The sequence below is a fragment of the Macaca nemestrina genome, chromosome 7 (assembly GCF_043159975.1).
Source record: "Macaca nemestrina isolate mMacNem1 chromosome 7, mMacNem.hap1, whole genome shotgun sequence".
Classification (NCBI taxonomy): Eukaryota; Metazoa; Chordata; class Mammalia; order Primates; family Cercopithecidae; genus Macaca; species Macaca nemestrina.
In genome coordinates, this window is record NC_092131.1 from 97,388,144 (window position 1) to 97,401,983 (window position 13,840).

Genomic DNA, 13,840 nt, shown 5'->3' on the forward strand with positions numbered 1-13,840 from the left:
ATTGATCTGTTTAGGATATCAGTTTCTTCCTGGTTCAATCTTGGAGGTTGTATGTTTCTAGGAATTTGTTCATCTCTTCTAGGTTTCTAGTTTGTGTGCATAGGGGATCATAAGAGTCTTGGAAATTTTTTTTTTTTGCATTTTTCTGGGGCTGTACACCTTTCTTTGGATACTGATTAGATTTTTGTTGTTGATATTTAGTTCTTCTCTAAGGACTCTTTTTCTTTTTTTTTTTTTAATTTATTTATTATTATTATACTTTAAGTTGTAGGGTACATGTGCATAATGTGCAGGTTTGTTACATATGTATACTTGTGCCATGTTGGTGTGCTGCACCCATCAACTCGTCATTTACATCAGGTATAACTCCCAATGCAATCCCTCCCCCCTCCCCCCTCCCCATGATAGGCCCCGGTGTGTGATGTTCCCCTTCCTGAGTCCAAGTTGATCTCATTGTTCAGTTCCCACCTATGAGTGAGAACATGCGGTGTTTGGTTTTCTGTTCTCTAAGGACTCTTTTTCTTTTTAACTACATAAAATATTCTTGTGCAAGCTCTTGATTTTCCTCTAATGCTTTGTGACTTTTGGCTATTTGGGTGTGTTTAGAAGTAAAGAACTAGCTTAATTAGTATGCTAGATACAGTATTTTTTCTATCATATGTCTCCTAAATGGGCCCCTCTCCTGAATAGGAGAAATAAATGTGAGTTTTGTAGATTTTAATTGCATCTGTCAGAGAGGTTCACTTCTGCATTTTGTACATGGGCAGGAAACAGGCAGGTAGCTGAGAAGCAAGTAAATTGCCTGGGTAATGAGACTGACTCTCAGGTGGGAATATTTAATATGCATCTTTCTGGATGTCCAGATCTTATTTTAATTTAATCTGGATTCCCTTTTATGATCTTTAATTATCTAAAGACTTTCCCTGTTTCCCTCTTAGACTTCAACATCTATACTAGGAGTCTTCTCTAAGATAATATTTCTAGTTATTTAGAAAATAGTTCATAGAATTCTATCTAGTGAGCAAATGCCTCTCCAGCGGCTCTGTATATGTCAGTGACAGAGAGGAGCTGGCTTACCTAGGTGATCTGGAAACAGTGCTTTAACCTTGAACTTGGATGATTGCCTCTAGCCCTCATTTACTGTGTGTATTTGTTAACCCCAGTGGGGTGTCCCTCAGACCTCTGTCGGAACTTCTCTTTGCAGCAGCCTTTACCTGTGGGTACTTGGAGTTGTGGATTTTTCTATGTTGGTTGTGCTCCCATTCAACCTCTTCTAATTTCTACTATTAAGAAATAGCGGCCGGGTGCGGTGGCTCAAGCCTGTAATCCCAGCACTTTGGGAAGCCGAGACGGGCGGATCACGAGGTCAGGAGATTGAGACCATCCTGGCTAACACAGTGAAACCCCGTCTCTGCTAAAAAATACAAAAAACTAGCCGGGCGAGGTGGCGGGCGCCTGTAGTCCCAGCTACTCGGGAGGCTGAGGCAGGAGAATGGCATAAACCCGGGAGGCGGAGCTTGCAGTGAGCTGAGATCAGGCCACTGCACTCCAGCCTGGGCTACAGAGCGAGACTCCGCCTCAAAAAAAAAAAAAAAAAAAAAAAAAAGCTCACAATTTCAGATCCACTAATAATATCCATTTCAGATCCACTAATAATATTCATTTGTGTTTTTAGCACAAATGTTTATCACATATTTTAAAGAATCTTTAACATCATTTATGTGGGAATTTGGGAGGGATGGGAAGTAAATAGATGAGCTCAATGCTATCATTATTTATTGGAAGTTCCTCCACATCTGCAGCATTTTTATCTCCTTTCCTAACCCTAACCATTTCTTTCTAGCCCTGGGGTCCAAGATTCTTGTTTCACAGGCCTATCTTACCATGTTTAGTACGGCCTTGTAAGTCATCATAATACATGTGGCATGGTGTAAGATATTAGTGAGTTAAATAAAATACATATGGGAAGCTCCAAGAGAGTCAGATATGAATGATCTGTGGGCAAAAGGGTCAGTGTGACTAGGTGGAGTCATGGATGGGCACAGAGGAGCCAACACAATAGTCTTCAGAGTAGGTAATTGAGCTCACTTTTGAAAGGAAAGAAGGGATTCAGGAAGGAGATGACCCCATGCAGAGAGGACAGAATTATCTGGGCATAAGGTGTTAAAGTATTACACAGGATGGGAGCCCAGTGTGCAGCGGATGAGACAGGATGCAAAATCAGGAGCCAGATCCTAAAAGGCTTGTGTGTATCAAGCTAAACAATTTGGAATTTACCCTACAGGCAGAAGTGACCCATTGAAGGATTTTAAATGTGGACATAACGTGATGAATAAATGCTAACATTTAGTCAGCTCTTAGGATGCACCAGGCAGTGCTCAAAGTTCATCCAGGGGTTAAGTCATTTAATCATCATGATGACCTCATAAGGCCAATGAGTGGAATATCCTCACTTTCTACTGAAGATAATGACTCCCAAACATAAGTTTCCTGAGGTCAGATTCTTCATCCATTCACAGATGGGCCCTGGGTTTCTAGCTCTGGGCCAGCATGATGAATGTATGCGGAATGAATGAATGAATGAGGCTCACAGGTTACACACACAGGGAAGGACTGAGCTAGGACCTGAAGAGGGGTGGCCTTACCCCAAAGCCTACACATTTAACCACTATCATCGTTTCTACGTTAAAAAGGTAAAAAAGATAATTCTGGGTAGGTGAAGAGATTGGAATGTGATCTGACTGGCAGGAGACTAACAATAAAATTACATGCATTGGAGTGTAACTCAAAGTATAATCACTGAATATTGATTTGAAAAAGAGCATTGTGGAAAAAAGTAAATACTACATATTTACTTGTTTAATTTTTTGACTTTTTCCACTAGAATCTGCTCTCCATGAGGTCAAAGATTTGTCTACTTTGTTTATTGTTGTAATCTTCAGCACCTCAAAGAATTTCAGGCATAGGATGGTTGATCAATAAATATTTGTCAACTAAATGAATGATTATGTAAGTTTGAAAATATTGTATATTGGATCTTCCTCTTGGTGATTTATAACCTATATTAGCATATTAATGGCAATTAAATACTTTGATTTTTTTAACCTAGTTTTTTAAAATTCTATTTACCCTCATACCTTTTTATTCTTAGAATTAGTGTTTTTCTTATAATTATTGTATTAGAATTAGATATACTTTGAGGAACTTCTCTTCAGGAAGTTTCTATTCAGTATATTATTATATCAAGAAGTTATTTTAAATCCTGGAAAATATCTATATTATTCTTAATTACAAGTAATTAATAATTAATAATGATATCCACTCATTATTAATAAAACAAAGAAACTGTTTTAGACAATGGCATACTCAAGTAAAGCAAGCAAAGTGTGTCCTGTTTGGATTAAGTCAAGTTAGCATCTGTAGGGCTGCATGTGGTGTTTAGAGATTCAGTTTCTTTTCTTTTTTTTTTTTTATGAAGATGAGGTCTTGCTCTGTCACCCAGGCTGGAGTGCAATGGTGCATTCTCGGCTCACTGCAACCTATGCCTCCCGGGTTCAAGCCATTCTCCTGTCTCAGCTTCCTGAGTAGCTGGGATTAGAGGCGCTAGCCATCGTACCTGGCTAATTTTTGTATTTTTCATACAGATGGGGTTTCATCATGTTGGCCAGGCTGGTCTTGAACTCCTGACCTCAGGTGATCCACCCGCCTCGGCTTCCCAAAGTGCTGGGATTACAGATGTGAGCCACCACGCCCAGCTAGAGATTGGGTTTCTAAGGATACCCAGTGTAATGTGAAAAAGGTGGATGCTTATAATTTTAGAATAAGTTTGTGCCGTGCTAAGGATTAAGGAATAGGAAACTGTGGTTCCCCTAGGCCTGCTTTTTTCACTATTCCTTGCCTTTCCTCTGCTCTGCCTTGAACCATGGATGGTTAGGAGGAGGGGACATCTGCAGGCTGCATCTCCCAGACCTCCTGTCATCTGGCTTTTAGATGAATTCAGCCAATGGCAGGCACTGACAAGAGAAAGGAAGGAGATGCCAGGGCTCTTTTCTCCCCTTTTAACTGGTTCAGATGGGTCTCCAGTAGCAAGTCTATCCCTCCATTGTACAGCTACCTGCTGTGCAAGACCACGGTTCTTTTTTTGTTTTTTTTTTTTAAATGGAGATTTTTTTTTTCTTTATTGAGAAACATAAGACTTGGGTACATCAAATAAAACCAATTTCTGGGGGAAAAAACCAAAACCCACAATAGAAAAAAAAAGTTAACACTGCGCCACAGCAGAACCCAGAGAATATATTCGTATCATTGAAAAATTCTAGGCGCTTCATAATTGACCTTTCAATACAAAATGACCTATTAAATTTGCAATTTGTAGTTCTTGGTGTTGAGGTCCATAGGACAAGCTAGGAAGTCTTCAAACCTTAAGCTGAATTCCATGAGGGGTTATTTGGCTTTTGAATCGGTTTTTCCTTGTCTAAGAGGTAGCAGCAGCAACAGCGCCCACCTTCGGGGAAGCTTCTTTCTTGGCATCATGAGCCTGTAGAACTGCTACAGCTTCATCCACCTTGGAGTGGAGAGACTCGGGGGACTGTAACATATGCGGCAGCTCAGAGTTGTCGATCTCCAGCAGCATTCCCGTGATCTTCCCAGCCAGGTTTGAATGCATTGTTTGGATGAGTGGGAACAAGCGCTCTCCCAGCATCTGCTTCTGGTCCTTGAGGTGATGCTGCAGCCAGCATGGAGGCAGTCAGTGGCTCCTGCCCCTGCACATGGACCGCAGGCTGGAGTGCCTGCAGAGTCTGTATGGGAGGATGAGGGCTGCGGACACGGAAGGTGTATTTGAAGGGGTTAACAGCCTGGAGAGCAGCAGGCAACAGCTGCGCGCTGCGCTAAATTCTGCGCAGCTGTGGGAACGCCTCCAGCTTGGCAGCTGTCAGTCAGCCCTTGCTGGGCGGCACTAGCCCCACCAAAGTCCATAGCCAAGCAAGACCACAGTTCTTTAGGATGAACTCAGCGCCAGGGATATGGCAGCACCACATCATTCCTTCTCTACTGCAACCTCAGGATGGTGGCGACATCCTGATGTTACTAACTCCTGAGTTGCCTCATCGCTCCCTGTTTGGTTTCCGAGATCCTTCACTACCACTGAAAGCTGAATCCAATTCCCCCTGCTTTGAATGCTAGGAGTTACTTTTGTTTTCTTGGTCGTGGCCTAAATGATATATATGGTCAACAATAACAAATAAAGGAAAGAGTGCTGCTGGAATAATTGTTCTAATCTGCAAAATGAATGACTGCTGGAAAGATGATTTTTCGTTTTTGAAATTCAAAGATTCTATAAATGGCATTTTCTAAAGTGCTGTCTGAGGGTCATCTGCTTCAGAATTCCTAGAAAAGTTGATTTAAGATGCATGTTCCTGAACTCATCTTTAACCTGCTAACTCAGAATCTCTAGGGGATGGCAGGGGAATGTGCAATATCAATCTACTGCCTATAAGATTCTTTTTGAAAAATAAACTTTGAAATAAAATGGTCTACCCTATTTGAGCTTCTTGGGAATGTTTGGAAGAGAAGTGACACAATGTGCTTTAAGGTATCCTGATGGATTTTCCATGTACTCTATTTCAAGAGATGTCACCTGTCAAAATCGATAAATTTAGATGAGTTTGGTTAATTTTTAAATGTCACATTGTATGAATCTTCCAAAAGTAAACTACGTCCTAAGCAGTAGTAAATACGTAGCACTTACCGCTAAGAAATTTCATAATCTACAAAATAGGGAATACATAAATATAAAACTATGTACAAGCCAGATGAGTTGGCACACCCCTATATTCCTAGCTACTGAGAAGGTTGAGGCGGGAGGATCACTGGAGCTCAGGAGTTCAAAGCCAGCCCGGGGCCGGGTGTGGTGGCTCATGCTTGCAATCCCAGCACTTTGGGAGGTGGAAGTGGGCAGATCACTTGAGCTCAGGAGTTTGAGACCAGTGGGGGCAACATGGAGAAACCTCGTCTCAATAAAAAATACACAAATCACCCAGGCACAGTGGTGGACGCCTGTAGTCCCAGCTACTCAAGAGGCTGAGGCAGGAAAATCGCTTGAGCCTGGGAGGTGGAGGCTGCAGTGAGCCATGATCATGAAACTGCACTCCAGCCTGGTAGACAGTGAGATGCTGTCTCAAAACAAAACAAAACAACAGCAACAACAACAACTCAGCCTGAGTGACATAGCAACACCTCGTCTCTATAAAAAACAAAACAAAACAAAACAAGAAACCAAAAAGAAAAAGAAAAAAAAAAACTATTCACAGATCAAAATTCCATGGCATTCTTATTAAACTAGTGATTGCCAAACCTGTTTTATCATACCCTGAAAAAACTTATGTAAAAGGTAGTATTTTAAATACATTTCCAACCAAGTTTTAATACATTACTTAAAATATTCAATATCCAACACTTTGAAGAGAAACTAAATAGGTCGGGTGCTTCAGTGATAAAATATTTTCTTGGCCTAGGCTTCAGCAAAAAGCAAAGCTTGAGGCAAGCACTGAGTGCAAGTAGTTTTTGGTGGGTGGGTGGGTGGGTGAGGGCTGGGGGGAAGTGAACTCAAAGAGGAGAAGCAGGAAACTGGGAAAAGAGGAAGCCAGTCCATGAGCGCTATAGAGTTTATTGTGACTACGGGCAACTGAGGCTGGATCCCACTGGGAATACTTCAATGAGGCAAATAGCATAAGTGCACTTCAAAATCTCCCTCCAGTTACACAGAAGAGAGAACTTTTATCCCTCAGTTCTTTTCCTTTATTGGTCAGTGGTTGCCCCATGTCATGTTGACTAGTAACACTTCCAGGCATGCGTATAGGTTAGTCCCTGAATGGGACTTTGCAGTGATGGCAAAGTAATTCTAGTAAAACAAAAAAAGAAAGAAAGAGAGAAAAAACAGAAAAAGACAGACGGTGGAGCTGAGACGAGCTGCTGATAGAATATACCTGCGTTATTACAGTAATAACGGCTTCTATAAGAAAGTGAGCAAAAAAATGAAATACAGCCTAAGGGGAACCTGATACACCTTTTTGAAGATCTTTAATAATTATCAGAAATGACTCCAGGCAAAGGTGTGTGGGTTTTCTCAAATGCATGAATTATAAATATTTTATTTCTAGAAATGGTTTTTGTATTTTTAGCCTAGATTCTGTTTATGCCCCATCTCTTCTCCTCCTGGCCTGATGGGAAACATTTGTCCCTTTGTAGTTAACACGCAAAACTTGGAAAGCACCCATGAAATAAAAGCAGGTTAAAATAAATTTCCTACGACATAAAATTAACCATCATAGCTATGCCTTAGAATTGTTTATTTGGTGACTGAAAAGAGTCTTGTTGGACACTGAGCAGATTACGGAGTTGCCACCAAAAGAACTTCTAAGCATAGGTTGCTTTTAAATCATTCTGGTGATAATGTAAGCTATGACATGCTGGAAGCATTTGAAAAAGTTCACGATGTGTCTCCAGCTCTCTTCTCATAAGCACAGCGAGTCATTGTTTTCTTCTCTGGTTGGTCTCAAAATCCTCCATAGCTGTCTCTCCCCCAGCTCTCCTTCTGTGATTTTCACTGCTCCTTATCACGTTGTCTTCCATTTTGCCATTAATATTTTTACAGAAACACATTTTTTAAAATTTTCTATTCTTTCTGCCAGTGTAGATCCATTTTTATTGATCTATCTCCAACCTCAAATTCTTCCAGAAACTGTTTAGGCTGCCGGTGCTGGTTGGTACCTGGTTCTTATGTATTAGTAAGAGCATAAACCCTGGAGTTTGTCAATCCTTTGTTTGAATCTGGGCTCCACCACTTATAAACTGCATGAATCTGAAATGTGTCTTAACAATTTGAGCCTTCTGTTTTCTTCCGTGAAATGGAGATATTATTTCTCACGGGATTATTGTGAAACCCAAAGGAGGTAATAGATGAAAAAGAGTAAACTCTTTGTGTCTACATTGTGTCTGCAACATAATAAACATTTGCTAAATGGTAATTAACATCATTTTTCAGTGCTATCATCAATTTATGTTTTTCATCTGTATCCTTAGATGTTATCTTGAATTTAACAATAAATGTAAAGGCAGAATTACCGGTAACAATAATTGACATTAATCTTGTCTACCAGCTTTAAACTGATGCTCTTTGAACCACAGTGCTGATAACCAGGTGTGTAGAGATCTGTAAATAGAAACAAATCTAATCAAATGTTATTTAAAAACAAACCTAGATGGCAGAAGCAATTCTTCAATGAAGCCTTCAAGCAACACCTCCAAACTTCTGACACATCTGGGAAGCAGTGCTGTAGAGCTGACCTACCTTGAATGAGACCTTTATATGTGAATAGTTTTTATTGACTTTCTCAGAGTCAGAAATAGCAATAGATTTTGTTGCTGCGCTTGCAATCATGTTTTTAAAAATGCAAGTTTAATATGTGAACAGTGAGGAAATGATTCTTGGTCTTACTTTGTGCTCTTCAGTCCCACCCAAAGTGCAGTCAACACCACACAGTAAAAGAACGATGTTTCACTCAAGTGGGTGGCTCAGACAGGCAACCTGAAAACCAAAAGAATAAGAAAAGAAAGTTGATTTTTGAAATCTAACTATTAACCACACTAGCATGTATGAATTAGCTTCTGGAGTGAAGCAGAAACTTTTCTGCAAATATGAGGACCAAGAGTTTGGGAACTCCTCAAACACTTATTAAGATATCTTGGCTGTGATATCAGGAAGGTAGGATAGGACTAGGATGGGAATGGGGTGAGTAAAAACCTACCCAATGGTCTTCGACTATTTGGAGAGACTCTATACACACGAAAAAGGCTGCTCAGCTTGAAACATGAGAAAAATAATTCAGGGAGCCAGAATTTCACAGCATTTATCTAAAGGCTGCCCAGGAGAAAAGCTCACTGGCTGTAATAAGCACAAGACTGTCATCATAAAGATGCTTTCTGCTGAGAAGCAGGGCTAACCTGATCTTCATGGGTACATGATAGCATCATGGAATTCTTCGGAGATGACTGTTTGAAACGGGCCCTCAAGATTGCTTGCAGGCAGAGTTATGTTTAGATCTGAGGTCTGATTACCCCACATTAAGAAATGAGGTCTTGACGTTTTTGGTAATAGTTTGTATAGCAATCTTACCTGAACACTGGCAGTCTACTTTTTTTTTTTCCCCTGAGACAGAGTCTTACTCTGTCGCCAGGCTGGAGTGCAGTGGCACAATCTCAGCTCACTGCAACCTCTGCCTCCTGGGTTCAAGCAATTCTCCTGCCTCAGCCTCACAAGTAGCTGGAATTACAGGCATGTGCCACCATGCCCAGCTAATTTTTGTATTTTTAGTAGAGACAGCTGTTCAGTATGTTGGCCCGGCTGGTCTCAAATTCCTGGCTTCAGAAGATCCACCTGCCTCAGCCTTCCAAAGTTCTGGGATTATAGGCATGAGCCACCATGCCCTGCCAAAGGTGGCGGCCTTCTTGCCCAACCAATTTTGTCCTTTACATTACTGACCCAGGTGATTTGAAGAGGGAAGATAGCTATTGGCCTCATCTCTATCTCTCTGTCCCATCCCACCACCCCTTCTTACCCCCTCTCCCTCTCTTCCCCTGTTCACCACTAGGAGCATAATAAGCCTCCTCTTCCTGAATCAGGGTGACCTCTGTGTACTGTAAGGATGCATCTCCTTCAAGATTGGTTGGACTACCCAGGCTCTGATCACAGGCTTCCTTCACCAGTGAGCCAGCTTGCTAGTCCGTGATTCATGAGACATTTATTTAGAATTTGCTGTGTGCCAGGTAATGATAAAAAAAAAAAAAAAAAAAGGAATAAACTTGATCTTCCTCTTTGGTAATATGCAATTTATCTTTCAGAGTTTTTGAAGGCTGATTCTCTAACTACAGGTCAACCCTCCTTCAAGACTCTTGACTCCCTAGTTTTCCTTCATGACTCACTGCTCAGGAGACTGCCCTTTTATTGATAATTCTGCTCCACTTCTGCTTTCAACCTGCATATTCTTCATGAGGAATCTACTTGATCCTTGATCCTATACCCACCACTTCTCCACTGGGTAACCCTTTTCTTAGGTTCATCCGTTTCCATTAGCAGCCACATTCCTCCAGACACTGCCATCGCTATGACACTCATTTGGCTTGCCTTCTGGCAACTGAAGTATGATGCCTCTTAATACAATCTTCCTATCTACTCCCTGAGGAGTGCCTGGGCACACCTGGTGTTCTGGGCTCCTGGCTGCAGAGTCATATTAGTGGACAACATTTCACTTTCTGATGCTGCTGCAGGTGGTGATGATGGTACCAGCATGCACACTTGTCATCATTATCGCATTCAGTCCCACAACAGCAACAACAGAAAGGAGGTGAGGATATCATCCACACGTTAGCAACCAGGAGACTTAGCTCCCCAAAGTAAAGTCGTTTGCCCTGTGTCACCAAGTGGAAAGTGGCAGGGATAGCTTTATCTGTTCCTGAAACCCAGGCTGTTTCTCAGGAATATCTCCTCTATGCTATATTGCTTCCCTTGCAACTCCATTCCAGAGTCTCCTGATCCCTAAAATCCAGAAATATGTCTCCAAGCAAAGCTAAATCAGTGCAGTATCAGAGAAAACGGCAAAAGTTAGTCACTGTCTGTGAAAACTCTTTCTAAACTCAAATACCATTTATGAATTCCTCTCTCTCTTCTAAAATAGATAATTCACATTTACTTAGCATTTTTGCCTAAGTTGGCTATTTGTTGATCATCCTGGGGAAATAGCACCCTATTATTTGGGCCATCTTATCCAGCTGAACATTCTGATGCATTACTAATTCCAAAACAATTTCCTACGCCTGCAATGTCCACAGTGATAGCCACTAACCACATATGGCTCTTGGGTACTTGAAGTGTGGCTAGTCTGAATTGAGATGTGGTGTAAGTGTGAAATATATACTGGAATATAAAATCTTTGTGTAAAAAATAAATGCAGTATCTCTTGAATAATTTTTTTACTGAGTACACGTAAAAAATACTATCATGTAGAAATGATAATATTTTGTATCTACTGGGTTAATTATGTTATTAAAATGCAATCAGTTTTGTGCTGGAATCACTTTTGTAATGTGGCTAGTAGCAAATTGTAAATTACATATATGGCTCACCTTATGTTTCTGATGGACAGCGCTGGCCACTATAATCATAGCACTATCAGTTCAATCCATCAGCTTTGAGGTGAATTGTTCTACCTAGAGTGTATAATATTCTATTCTGTGAGATGGGCAAATGCTATCCATGTTTATTTCTGGAATTTATTTCTAGCATTGGATCTTCATGAAATTATGTCCTTTGAGAATGGTATGCAGTTCTGTGGTGGGGGACGCCCAGGCAAATCTGTAAAGGTCAGTCTTATGGTTCAGCATTGGGACTTGCTTACAACAGCACATTGTCTAAGCCAGACTTGGACTTTCTTATGTGCTTGCATTTGTAGCAGCAATTATGGTTTCCAGGGTCAGACACTTTCAGGCAGTTAATAACCAGTTTGACTAAAGGTCCATCAGCTTCCTAGCCATTCATTAAATCGTAAGAAATGCCTTACCCTAAGGTCAATACTGCTTAGCTCAGTCATACTTTATGATTGAAAGAATGCTTTCCTCTTCCATTGTCGATAGTATTGATTGGCAGTTCTTTGGGTGGCCTAGTCATTTTTATTTGTCCCCCTTTGTTTTCAACTGTTAAGGAGATGACATCATCTTTTCTCTGACAATATGGAATTATTGCAATGCTGAAAGCTGAGTACAAGGAGGTCCACTGTCAAACTTTGGACCTCACCTCTTCATTATTATTGCAGAGTGACTCACAGGGGAAAGGAAATTCAGAGGAACAAGGGGGCCCATGCCATAAACTCTACAAATCACCAGGCTGATAAACCACCATCTTTACCACCAGTCACAATGCTCCCATTAGACTCAAACAGAAGAGTAGGTATGACTAATTCTTCCCTTTGCCCGCCAAAAATAAATCACAGCACTGAGCTGGAATGAGACACAGACTTTTCCAGGATGAAGAGTTGAGTTGGAGGCTGAGACATAGGAAACATTTTGAAAAGGAGCCAGGCAGCTCGAGCAGAGGATTGCTGAACACGCTCCCCAGACCAGATCCTTCCATGAAAGCTGGGTTGTTAGAAGCAGCTGCCGGGACTTGCAGGATATGGTGGCAGGTACAGCATTTACTAGACATGAAATATGTATTGTACTTGTCAAAAGGTTATTCCTTAATCCATTTACAGAAACCTCTGTCCGCCAAAGACTTTTACAAATCGTTCATGTTCAGGGATCATTCCATTTCTTCCCAAAAGCCATATGTTTAAAATTCACAACAGCTTATATACAAATCTTTTGTTTGCATCTGATTCGCTGATGTTCAACTGCATGACGCAAGACAAGCAGTGCCCAGGATGTAAAAGGTAACAGAAAGAACCTGAGTACTGGGATCAGGCAGATTGAACTATAATATTTTATTTTTAATTTTGGATTTCTCATCTGTAAAATGGGAGCATTTATATGATTTGGTAGAATAAAATGTATAAAAGATCTATTACAGTGCTAGTACCAGGTAACTATCATCGTAATGATTGGGGTTAGTCCACAGAATGAAATGGCTGAAGTTTTTCATTACTTTTGGTAAGAATCAGTACATTTATCAAGCCGAACGATGACTTACACTGTTCTAGGAGTTACCTCCAAATGATGCTTGGTTATTTGGAAACACCAAAAAATGAATTTCTTTTGTGATTAAAATTATTATTATACTTATCTAATCTTGACATTTTGGAATAATGTGGTATAATTTAGCATCAAAGATCTAATTTAGAAAAGTCTTTAGGAGAATGATGAAGATTTAATTCATGTAAAACTTCTTGGTGTTCACTCAGCTTATGCTTCAGTTTCATAATATACAGCCTATCACTGAGGGATGGACATCTGTCCTTTATACAGGTTGGAGAAGACAGAAATGAAAACAATATGTTCTGGAGTGACAGCTCCTTGCATATAAATCCTAGTTCTATTCCTTAACTATTGCATGACCTGTGTTAAGCACCTCTCTGTACATGGGATCCCTCACATATAAAAGAGAGTAATGGTCTCAAAGAGATACTTGCACACCCATGTTCACAGCAGCATTATTCACAATAGCCTAAAGAGGGAAGCAACCCAAATATCTATGGAGAAATGATCGGATAGACAAAATATATTATGAAATATTATTCTGCCTTAAAAGAAGAAAATTCTGACATATGCTACAACATTGATGAACCTGGAGAATATTATGCTAAGTGAAATAAACCAGTTACAAAAGGACTGATACTTGATGATCCCTCCTACATGAGGTATCTAGAGTAATCAAATTCATTGAGATGACCAAGCACAGTGGCTCACACCTGTAATCCCAACACTTTGGGAGACCAAGGTGGGCGGATCATGAGGTTAGGAGTTTGAGACCAGCCTGGCCAATATGGTGAAACCCCGTCTCTACTAAAAATACAAAAATTAGCCAGGCGTAGTGGCGCACATCTGTAATCCACCCACTCAGGAGGCTGAGGCAGGAGAATCCCTTGAACCCAGAGGTGAAGGTTGCAGTGAGTCAAGATTGTGCCGCTGCGCTCCAGCCTGGGCGACAGAGCAAGACGCTGTCAAAAACAATAATAAATAAAAATTCACAGAGACAGAAAGTAGAATGGTGGTTGCCATGATCTGGTGGGAGGGAAGAGTGGGAAGTTGTTTAGTGGGTACACAGTATCAATTTTGCAAGACAAAAAGAGTT

General features: G+C 40.7%; 1 pseudogene; it reads right to left on the bottom strand.

Moving 5' to 3' along the window:
- Positions 1-4,413: 4,413 nt before the first annotated feature.
- On the bottom strand, positions 4,414-10,159 carry LOC105479419 (polyadenylate-binding protein 4-like; annotated as a pseudogene).
- Between the last annotated feature and the right edge of the window lie 3,681 nt (positions 10,160-13,840).